A 12,312-nucleotide genomic window follows, 5' to 3' on the forward strand; every position below is an offset into this window, starting at 1 on the left:
GGAGGTGCCGCGCGCTCGCGGCCCGTTCTCGCTAGCAGGAAGCCTGGCACGTTCCGTTCGGACTGTCGTTCGGCTTCTTGCTGACATGATGTCAGCGGGACACGCTGCTGAACTGGACCCTTCCTTTCTGTAAGTACGTCCTGCTGTCAGAGTAAAAAGCACTTAGGCCACTCTCTAATGCAGCCTAGTCCTCTACGTAATTGACTTTTCCGAAGATGCATTGCTGAGTCAAAGGACCTAGGAGGAATACAGCGATCCGATGGGGCCAGATTCAGCGAGAGGTTTTAGCCCCGTCTGTGGTTTAAGTCTCATCATTTAGACTCTTGATTTGCGGAAAGTTGTTCTAAGACATCTTAATCATATCTTATGAATGCAGCATAGTTTTCCAGAAAATCCAATACACCCCTAAAGATGAAATAATTGTTTAACAGATCATTGCAAAGATTACCCTTTGTTTTTGGCAAAGTCAAATTTTTAAATGGACTATTTACACACGCATACTCGGCTAGGTTATGATGTCATCAGTTACAACCAAACCTTCAAAAACTGGACAACACCAGCATTCACAGTGAATGTGGAGTTACAGTTTCCTTGTAGCGAACATATCTGTTCCATTCAATCATAAATTAATTTTGGGTACTAAACCTTGTGTGATTGTGGATGCAAACAGACACATGGAACCAAACATGTTTACTGAGGGCAGGTTGATTTCTCTGACTGATATTTGCCTGGACTAATTTTCCACGGAAGATTCAGCACTCTGAGTAAGGGGAGGATGGACATATTGGCTCGGCCGGTAGTCAGCAGGTCCCACGTGAGCTCTTGGCATCCAGTGATGACGCAGTTTCCTCTGTAGTTACCAAGAGGATCTGTTTCCCTTTTTTTTTTACCCATGGAAGCCCTGAAAAGCCCACAGCGTTCCACTGACTGGATGCAGCCAGCCATTGGCTGAGGCCTCAGGCGAGGCGCTGTTTACGGCCACAGCTCTCGCCACGCTTGCCACGCTCGCCGTTTATTTTAAAACAGGCTGACCAGCGGCCCTGGACGTGCCACTTCCACTGCCGATGCCACGAGGTCATGGTGTCGTCTCCGCGGACAATGCCTGCGCAATGTTTCAAATGCCGACAGAGTCGCTCCTTGGAATCGGGCTGGAGCGTTTAATGAGGACCTTGTTGAGAGTTTAATGAGGAAATTGTTGAACTGAGTGATAAATGGTTAAGGTGTACTGCTTTCCCCGCTACTACCTACATATCAATCATACACTCTCCCATAACAAAACAAAAATAATCAAGAAAATGAATTAAAAATATATATATCACCCCCCCCCCAAAAAAAAGCTCCATAGCCTTTGAAAAGGAAGTCCTTTTTTGTCACATTGTTATTCTTGAGTTGCTGCTCTGTTGATCTAACCTTGCTGGTGCAAGTGCCAGTTATTTTCTTTAGTTCCTTGTCTCTGTGGTTCTCTGGCTCTCACACTCGGCCAGGCCTCTCAGGCTGGGGGAGGGTGAGATGGATGGGGTGAACACAGACAGCTTCCAGTGCCTCCTCGACAGTGAGTAGCGAGGGGGAGACCTGAGGAGAGGAGGCTCAGTTCTGTTCTCTCTTCAGAGAAAGTGTTGTTTTGCACGGTCCGAGTGAGGGGATTCGCTAAATGTGCAGGCATCGTAACCCACGCACGAGACCTGCAGGCCACGGACCCAGCGGACAGGTGCAGGAAATGGCCCAGCTAATGAATATCCATTCAAAATAAGTCCACCTGTTTTTACAGGCTTTTATCATCGAATCACCCTCTGGAAAGGTTTGAAAGTTTATGGGGTTTTGTACAGCCGCCTTTTTTCTTTTTAAATGTTGCCTGTGGTTAGCCCCTTCCCACATTTAAAATGGTGTTCTGTCTATTTTATATCTACCTGTTTTTTTTAATCTATCTTGCATTTGTCATCTTTTGCAACCTCAGTTCCTTCCTACACACTAATCCTGAAATATGGTGAAATCTGGTTGCTTTTATTTCACCTCTCTGCTTTCCCTTCACTGCTGCCAGTGTTGGCGGACAGATGTGGCATGGGTCCTCCCTGCACGGTCTCCTTCTCAGCTCCTCGTGAAAATCAAACGTGGGGGCCGTCCAGTGATTTGGTGCGTCAAACAAATTGCATTTCTGGAATATTTATGAAGGCCATACGGAAAAGATTCTGGATTCCCGCAAACTTCTTGAGACACCTGCTTTCTCCTGTAGGCTGCTCTGGTCCCGCGGTCTTCCTGCAGGCTCTTGGAGATGCTCACACGATGGTGCTAATTGTTCAAGACTCCTTGCAGCAGTGTCCCGATTCCATAATAAACTGAACCAGGGATCCCAATAAAGTTAGGCCACCTTAAGGTGGTGAGTAATAGCTTGAATACTCTGTGTAACAGTTTATTTAAACCTTTATTTTAAAGGATTTAAATCGCTATCTCCTTCTCTCTCACCATGTGTGTGTGCATGTGTGTCTTGCTGTCTCTTTCCCTCATCTTTTCTCCCCACAAGACCAAGACGTTTCACACAGGTTTTGAAATATTTGACCTACATTAACACCCAGCTCATTTTACCTGACACCTGACTACTGAGCAAAAGCAAGTGCTGAATGATGTCATAATTGCTTTTTTTTGTCATAAAAGCTTTTTAAACGTCAGCAAGGAGTGCATGACTCTGGAGATCAGGATGTTGCTCCCCACAGCCTCAGGGGGGACTTCGCTTAGCTCTGATCTCTTTTTAATCTTTCTTAATGAACTTGTCGGCTATCCGTGGCCCTCGGGCCTTGGCTTTTCAGCTGTGATCAACAAATTAAAAACACATTTACGCCAAAGCGTGCTCGGAGAGCCCATTTTACGCTGTCTAGAAATAGTCATAAAACAGGTTTCTGGACTCCTACATGCTTTACTGCCAAATTCACAAGTGAAAATGTTTTTGTGATAATACAGGGGAAATGTAGAGCATACATCTGCTACATTTTTACAGCACGCCGTACTTGACGCACAGCCAAGCTTTTATAACCATTTCCGTGGAGGTTCTAACTAAAGGTTAGAATTAAAGGTTCGGACCACAGAACGGAGCTCCTTTACATGCAAAATCGCTTAAAGGCATCTTTGATTTTCCGAAGGATACTAAACACCGGCCGGGCTTTCCTCCGAGCCGCCTGCGTCGGCACCACTATGTTCTGGTTTATGGAGGTGGGGGGGCAGTCTCGGGGGCAGAAGCATAGAGGGCAGGCAGGCAGGGTGGGCTGCAGAGAGAACTGACAATGGTGTTGGCGTAGGACGAGACACGAACGATCGCATTGGCGTAAGACGAGAAACATCCCCCCCCCCCCCCGCGCTTTAACCAATGTGTGGAACTGCTCAGCCAACATGAGGAGCAGCCTGGCCAGCTCCACTAACGAAAGGGAGGTAGATGCGTTTCCCATGCGAAGACAACTACGACTTATGGGCCACATGTGTATGGCGATTCAGCCGATGGTTTAAATATGACTTGGGGAGCGGAAAAAGTGATTCTTCGAAAAAACCTCAAAAACAAAAAACAAAACAAAACAAAACAAAGAAAGGACACAGAACAAGAGAAAAAAAATGATTCATCTTTAACATATCCAAGCCTGTCACATACATTTCTACCCCTCTGACCATGCTCTCATCTCACTCGTACTCACACAGCCCATTGTTCTGGCCCTCTCTTTTCATTGTTTGCATAATGAGAAAAGCTGAGAGGTTTTAAATGACTTATTGCGCAGTCTTGTGTGTGACCGTGCTGTAAGTCATTCACTTGTATGGTCAGGTAATCCATTTACTGCATTTAGGAAAATATGGGTGTTTATAAATTATTATAGAACAGGCCGGCTTTGTCAAAACCTGGCGTCACTTTCCACGACCAAGTTACAGATGACAAACTGCTGTGCACCATGAAATATAGGGCAGGTGCAATTCCATAGTGTCTGTTACTACGGAAACTGATTGATGCTAATGTATAGCTCTGCTTCCTTAAGCTTTGACCATCAAAGAAAGAAAAAAAACTGTTCTCAGATCAGCACAAATGGCTCTTCTCAGCAGCCTAGTTTCTATTGCTACTCTAGCATTGTCATGCTCTTTTTATTTTGAGACAGTAGGTATTAAACAGAATTCATTAACGGTGAAGAAATTCGTCAGGCAGAACAAAGAAGCGAAAAGTTCTTCATGAGAGCAAACAACTGTGGACAGAAAACAAATCAGTACGACATTTCCCAGACCTGCTTTGAGCAGTCTAAGAAAAAAAAAGTTTATTTCAAAACACACAGTAAAAAAAAAAAACTGTTCAGTCAAAAGGTGTCCAAACCTCTCATGCCTCTGAAGTTACTAACCTTTGTCTTACCCCTAACCACAAATGGAGTTTGGGAGAGATAGCTGGCATGAAACTCCTCCCACTGATTTAGTCCTCTCTCAGCGTTACCTTTCTCTGCGATTGGGCCTCCCTGACCTCTCCTGCCCCTCTGCCTCCAAGTATCCGATGCCCATAACCCCCCCCCCCCCACACACCCCCCAGCTCCTCCGTGAGGCAAAGCGCCGACGCCGGCTTTCGCTCTGGCCCAAGTTCACTGGGTTCTTTCTTTCCCCCTTCTTTGGTTTTGTTTTGCAATCACTCCTCAAACCACACTCGGTAAACTGGAGGCATGGTCTGGGTTCACAAAACCTTTGGTTTAGAAGGGCAAGTATCGGCCGCAGCTTTGTCCGGTGGTCAGCACCGCTCTCCCGTGTGGAATTAAAGCAGCAAGAAAGGCCATCGCTGAACAATGTGGACATCAAGCCTAGAAGTTCAGGAAAGGTTCCCTGCAGGGCTTTAGTGAGCAAGTACAAACAGTATAAACAGTCGTTTCTGAAGGAGGACATTTGCTGCATGTAACCAGTACGTATCAAATGAATATTAAACTGGACATTATTTATTGAATGGCAGTGGAGTTTATATAGGTTTATGCAGAGTTGTCACAGAGTTGTCAAACACCCCGAAAAGTCTGGGCAACGCACTCCGGCAAAGTCAATAAAATATAGCATGTGTAATTTCTCATGTTCCACCTCTGGAAAGGAGCTACCGAGCATCTCAGACACCACAAACCCGTCGTCAGAAAAAAAACAAAACAGCGGTCTTGTGCAAAAAGTGCGACTCTAGCATGGTGCTTACCAACAGTGTGGCCAGCAGATCAGCAACCTTTCTGAATACTTGGAGCTTATTCCTGTTGTTGGAAATGGAAAGTAGACCACAGAGTCCGACCCAGTCACTTCAAGTGATAAAGTGAGACAAGAACGTTATTTCTGGGCAACAAGCTTCGTGAGACAGAAACCCCATTTTTCAGTCTTTTTTTAATCTAAAATATAACAGGTTAAACTCTGGCATCCCTCAATACAAATAATAGAGCAAGGAATTTGCACCACCTTTCATATAATAATTGTATTGTGACCATGTAAGCATAACTTTTATCAAGACTCTCTCTCTCTCTCTCTCTCTTTCTCTCTCACACACACACACACACACACACACACACACACACACACACAATCACACACACACACACACACACACACACACACACACAATCACACACACACACACACACACACACAATCACACACACACACACACACACACACACACACAATCACACACACACACACACACACACACACACACACACAATCACACACACACACACACACACACACACACACACACACACACAATCACACACACACACACACACACACACACACACACACACACACACACACACACACACACACAGGCTTTCACATGGTAGCCTTCATTTCTTTGCCAGCACCATGGGAAAAACAAAGGAAGACGTGGCAAGCATTTATAGTACACCCTGGTCTAAGGCCTGTTAAGCGATCCCAGGTTCCTGTCAAACACTCTCGGAGATCTCACAGGCGCTTGTAAAGCCTGGCAAAGGTGAGGCAGTACTTTGCACGCTCTCATCTCCAGTGCAGCTCGCCACTTTCCTGACCTTTACACTGCCAGGTATTATGGAGAGTTGCCATGTTCCAGTGCAGGAACCAAGCATAATTGGTGTAGGGGTGGGGCACAGGGGTTTGGGGGGGGAAAGCTACATCTGTCACTCAACTAAAAATGCAGGCTTTTGAACCTCTTAGAAACATCACATGCTGCTCTTCTACTGTCTGATAAAGGAAATAATTTCAGATTCTACCATTCTAACAGGGAACTTTGGAGTGAGCTGGCATACAGACATGTGGGCAAAAAAAAGAACACATTACGTGAGGGGTTGCAAGTTTCCGTTAAAAGTGCACAGAATGTTTTGATGACGAATTTACACGAGTCTGGTGTTATTTGTTGTGCTTTGCTTTGAATGGCCTTTGCAAACCAGGGAATCTGGGCGCTACACACAAAGCACATTACTGCAAATCCACACACTCAGCTGCAGTCCAACCTTTCATAGCCCACGGCCTCCTGTGTACAGCTCAGGTAGATTATGAACAACTGGACTTGTTTTAGCAAAAAATAAATAAATTGAAAAAAAAAAATCCTGAGGCCCGTGGGCTACAATCAAGGAATACCTCGGACAGTTTTGGCCAACCCCAGCGTCATAACCATACCCTCAACATAAAGAACGGAGAGCACACGTTATGTTTAGCTGCGCTCTGTGCTGGCCCGTCTAAGCGCATTATGGTTGTCATTGAAAATGGATGCGAATTAGGCCGTGGTGGTGAAGCACTACGTGTTTTAGTAACCCTGGCCATTACCCAGCTCAAATACAGCGGCCAGACGAGAGCAGTGGAGCTGAAGTGAAAAACAGGCTGAGCTCATCTGCTTTCACTCCACACACCCCATCCTCCCGCGCCGTTCCACTCTGTAGCCGCATACGGTACGGTGAGTCTGAGTAATAAAACATGTTGTGTCTTCAGATGTTTTCATAGTTGTTGGTCCACAGGTGGTGCACGCAAGTGTTTGGTTTACTGCGGCACTAAACGAGGGTTCGTTTGTTTGTCTGTGACAGCCCTTGTCTCTGTTAGTCGCAGCCCAGAAAAGTAAAGATCACAATTGTCTGAATTAGGAAGACGTCATTAATCTTAAAACTTTCTGTAAAGATGCTGTGGGTATTAGCCAAAGACTTGCAGGTCTGTTCGTTCGGAAGATCTTTTCCTTTTCCATCAAAGCTGTTATGATCTCTAACTACTGCAGCAGACAGTTTTTATTTCAATGCAGTGATTGAAATGTTTGCAAGGTTGGGAAGAAAACTGCAACTGGAATGCTAGGAAGTGGTTAATGTGTTCCTCTGTTCATCTTTGCTGGAATGATCAATAACAAGGTATTGTAGCTTTCGTGAACACCGCACCTAATATATGTGCTCTGTTCAAGCCAACGCTTGTCACTGTTAATATGAGAGAACATTTAGCTCATTACCACAAAGCAAGAAGCCCAGATACGATGCAATTATCTTCAAAGTCCAGATATAATTTATCCATTTATACTGCTGTTATTACACGATTCACAGCAGACTCCTCCCAGGTGGTCCACCATGGGTAACGCAATTACTGCTATATTGTATCATATGCGTTTCATGATTGTGAAGCCATCGAGATTGGCACGATGGGCATCTGGCAGCCTGGACCAAGGAAAGCAAACGTGGGGGTGGCACCGGACAAAGTCTGCCAGGGCACATAACCCAGCATGCGCGTGGAAGGCATTCATCATCACGAACAGCAGCAAGGCACCCTCTCGCACTGGGAGACTCAAACCCACCCAGACAACAGCTACAGGGCCCCCCCATAGCGCTGCACAAATCTTATTCATGGCTCCCTCAGGAATTGCCATTTTCTTTTTGCTCCGCTGGGAAAAAAGGAAAAGAGGTCACCCCCACCCCCCCCCTTTGCGTTCAGCCTGTGCCAGACATCACCCATCACGAGGGTAACTGATTCTCTTTTTTTTTTTATCCCTTTACAGAGGAGGGCTAAATTGATTTAGCGGGCTGCTGGCGTGAACGGAATTCGGGGTGCCCCTCACAAAAAGCAGCGCGGATCCCAGATGGAAGCAATGCAGCGGGCAGCGATTAGAACCTTTCGGGTTCTTTCAAAAGCTCCCCACTTGAACTGACAGTGATAGCTGCTTATAAATAGCTTCCAGAGATGGCTGTGAGGTGTAGAAAAGAAATGTCCCATAGATGCTTGTTTACAAAGGCATACTTTGGATTGCTTGGAACCACATTCTGAAGCCTGCAGCGGCTGGTTTGGAAAATCTCTAAAAAGTCAAAGGACCCGCTTTTGCATTGTACGCATGGCAACTGAATTTTTATCCTTGATTAGCCTTTGGCAACAGGTTTTGAACACAGTGGGGGGTGTATGTGGGTGGGTGAGTGTGTGTGTATGGGTGTGGGTGTGAAACATATAAACACTTCGCCTCAGATTCAGCTCCTGGCTTAGGCAGTCCAACACCTACGCCCCTGGACCACCCCAGTGTCGCAAAATTAATGCAAAGAATGCTAATTTAATCTTCTGTGGAATCAAATTCTGTTATTGTTTCACTTCACTGTTATGCAAGTCCAAAAAATCATTTCATATTTTAAAACAAATATTGGTCATGTGTTGCTTGGCCAAGAAATCTCAAGTAGAAGCCAGGTAAGAAGATAGGTAGCTCCCCCAGAGCAATAGATAACTTAATGTAAGACTTTTCCCTTTTTATTGGTCAAACTGGGATTCAGACGTTGAAAATATCACCATGAAAAAGCTTCCCAATGTTTTAAACTTTTGGAAACACTCAATGGTACCTCAAATGTAATGATTCAAAGCAGTATTTTGGTCTCTATAGACACCAGGCAAAAATGACACGGACATTTGATCAGCAGACGAGATCTCTTATCTTCGACTTTTCCATTCTGTTTTGGAGACACGGTGAGCACTAGTGTGATAGCCATTGCCATACCACAGAGCCACAAATAAAACCTTTAAACATTTGCCACACTTAGTTGTTCCATTAACTCACTAGGAGTGAGTTGGTTCCAGCCAAAAAGTATACCTTACTCATTGGTGCCCAAATACATACTTTAATCTCATCAACCCTGACATCTGTTTGATTATTATTCCATTCAAAACATGAATCACTTTAGAAACCACAGCATAACCAGTGCTGAATTATATGACTTTTGCTTAGCCTGGTCGTTTGGCTGACACTCTTATCCAGAGAAAAGTTTTTTTAAAAGGATGTGTAGAAGGGAAAAAGTTCAAAAAAGTACACAGACACTCTGAAAGGATTCATAGAATTCAAAATAAGAGTCTTCTCCTAGCTTGGATCAAGTGCATGTGTAACCAAGGCCAAAGAAACATTTCATACTGGAGGCACATAATAAGAGCAACAAGCCAGCTTCATTTACATTGAAGGGAGTGCATTCAAATGTACAAGAACACAAAACAGACAGATGATTTATAGAAAAGTATCTAAAGATGTTCCAATGCTTTGAAAACAGGAATAATTCCTCTTTTATCTCTCGCAGGGATGAGAGCAGACTCTGGGTGACTCTACGGAGACTCAGCACAACCCGTGGAGTGCCTGCCTTCCGCGGCCAAGCACAACAGCGGCGTGAGATGTAAAGGGCTCTGGGTGACAGAGGTAGAGGAGGACATGAGTCTGCATGGCCTAGGTCACGCGTGGCCATCGAAACAGGCCGCTGGGGTGCGCTGCGCACGGTTCTGGAATCCCACGGGAAAGATGGAAAGATTTCCTTGCGGAAAATACCAGCCTGGCCCTCACTGCGCTGCTCTGAATGGGGTTGAGGAGGAATGCGCGAGTCCGCTCGGGAAGAGGAGAGGTAAGAGGAGATCGACAGGGATACAGGAGTTTTGTACGCTCCGAGAATCGGACTAGGTCACGGGCTATCAACGGCTAACCGGCACCGGAACGGGCATGCGGCCTGTTGAAGTCATCTGTTTAAAACTCGGCTGCTGCCGGCAGACCTGACGCTGCTCTTTGTCACTCTGTCATCATATAACAGCCAGATTATAATGGCCATGACAAACTAGAGCCACCATGGAAGGTGGTGTAAAATGGACAGTAATGCACAGTAATGGACAATAATGGAGTCTGGAGATGTTTTCGCATTTTGGCCCAGATTTTTTTTTAAAAAGGATTTAGCTGGTTGTTTTTTTTTGTTTTTTTTGGACTACCTATTAGTTTGGTGCAGATGCTGTTTGTATAATAATTAGACTGAGCTTTGGGGGAACAAAGCCAATCATAGATCATCACCTGTAGATATCTTGCAGTGGAGCACGGGAGAGATGCGCTCATTTATGAAGTGAGTTGTCAGTTCTCTTAGTGTGTGAATATGCAGTAATAATTATGAACGGAACATATGCGGGCAGGCTGTGAAAAGTGCATTTCCTTTCAGAAGCACAATAACAGGAGGCAGGCCGGCAAGCTTCCAAATTGCTGTGATTATAGTGTCAGGACATTAAAAGGAGAAAGGGTTTGCTTCTTTCACACACCTGTGTGCCTTGCAATCTTGCAGTCTTGCAATCCTCTTTATAAGATGGCAATAACATTTCACAATAAGTGCCTTGTAGAATTTAGCAGAGCCCTTGTAAAAATGCATCAGGAAGTCTGCAGGCTGGCGAAACTAGTGGGACTCACAGGAGTGCCGGACGGTGGCGGACAGTGAGGGGCTAGAGCAACATTGATGGTCATATGCTTGGTGTGATACAAAAAAAAAAGATTCATACAGCTTTTTTTTTGCTTTTTTTTTTGCAGAGCAACCAAAAAAAAAACAAAAAACATGTAGGCAAACTGAAAATGAGGACAACACATTGTGCTCATGCCTGTCATTTAGGGGGCAGATTCTAGGGTGCCATTGATGAGCTGTCCAGGCCTGCATGCAAAGTTCCTGTGAGATGAGGACAGGACACAGGACCAGGTCAAGCAGTCACATTACACAGGATCTCATTTACAGGGGCTGGGGGGAGTATTTCCATGCAGAGACGATGGTTAAGATGTGCGATGCTGAGGTGGATTATTCTTTGCTATAACCTCGTAGAGCACCTGCTAAAATGAAGGGGATTACGAGGGGAAAAACATCCTTTTAAAGAAATTGAATTGCCCGTTTCCTAGAGTTTTGAAATTGTTTGCTTATGCTTTTTGCGATATGGTTGTGTCATGTGTGGCCCCTGAGTATAAGCATGCCGTCATATGTCGGTAAAGAGGGAATGCACGTTACAGGCACGTCAGTCGTTACCTTCTGGCGGTGAATCAAATAAGACATGACAGCGTGAAATATGCCGCTTTTCAAAGCCTCTGTCATGCAGAAAATCAGTTGTGAGGCAATCCAAAATGACAAAGTTTAGTTTAATAGCACTTTTGGTTTAATTCGCGTATCTGGTGCACCCATGGCATTACAAAAAAAGCAAAGCCGATGACCATGGCAGGTCTTTTCTCACTCTTTCTTCACGAATGACTACAATCAAAACAGCCAAAGCACTCTTTTACACACTGAAAATATGCCCTTTCGCCTGCAGGCCATAAGTGAATTATAGGTGATATGGTGAAGTGTTAAAGTGGAACGCTGGAAGCTGGCCAGTCCTCGTGGATCTGGGTGTAGTGTAGCTTCTTCACTGTTCCTGACAGACCTCACCTGCTTAGAGCAACTCTGGCATTCTCCAAAGGGCATCAGCATAGGAGCACTGCATATTTTACTGTGCATTTGCATCTGAAGGGATTACGGAGGCTACACACACCTCAAGGTTAAACTCCCCCTTATACAGATGGGCTTGGGTGACACTTTAATAGTCACGTTTAAGGAGATGCCGTTTGCTTTTTCTGTATACCGTCAAAATGATATTTCACACTGCACAGGAAAAGGGGTTTTTTTTTTTGGAAAAGCTTCACTTTCAGAGCACCTGACGCCTATCGTTCCCCGCTGTTCTCCCATGCATCGTTCCCTGCTGTTCTCCCATGCATCTCCAGGAAAGACTCGTTTAAATTACGCCCCTATTGCGTGCTTAGCCATGTTTACCAAATCTCGTGATCCAACCACAGGTAGCACTCAGGAAAAAACAACACAACTAAACGAGCACTTCAGAGAAACCTCTAACCAGCCCTGGCAGGCTTTATGACCCCTAAATAGCGCTCTGCGTTTATTTGCGGTCTCTCTATATCTGTCCTTTTGATTACGCAGGTGACGTTACCGGCCTGCACGGGTGCGCTCCCTCTTTTCGGTGTTTCATGGGCCACGCTGCTCTCGCGAACCTCGCGCGGTTTCACCCTTAAAGCTGCAGCGGGACTCTGAACGCAGCCTAAACGCGCGCGGG

The 12,312-nt window shown here is 45.3% G+C and overlaps 1 long non-coding RNA gene across 1 annotated transcript; it reads left to right on the forward strand.

Moving 5' to 3' along the window:
- Positions 1-2,573, forward strand: LOC118242493 (uncharacterized). The gene is made up of 4 exons (XR_004776871.2): positions 1-129; positions 2,039-2,130; positions 2,231-2,374; positions 2,519-2,573. It is a non-coding gene; the product is annotated as an uncharacterized LOC118242493 (long non-coding RNA).
- The last annotated feature ends 9,739 nt before the right edge of the window (positions 2,574-12,312 follow it).

This window comes from Electrophorus electricus, chromosome 17 (genome assembly GCF_041902795.1).
Source record: "Electrophorus electricus isolate QZ-2024a chromosome 17, ASM4190279v1, whole genome shotgun sequence".
Classification (NCBI taxonomy): Eukaryota; Metazoa; Chordata; class Actinopteri; order Gymnotiformes; family Gymnotidae; genus Electrophorus; species Electrophorus electricus.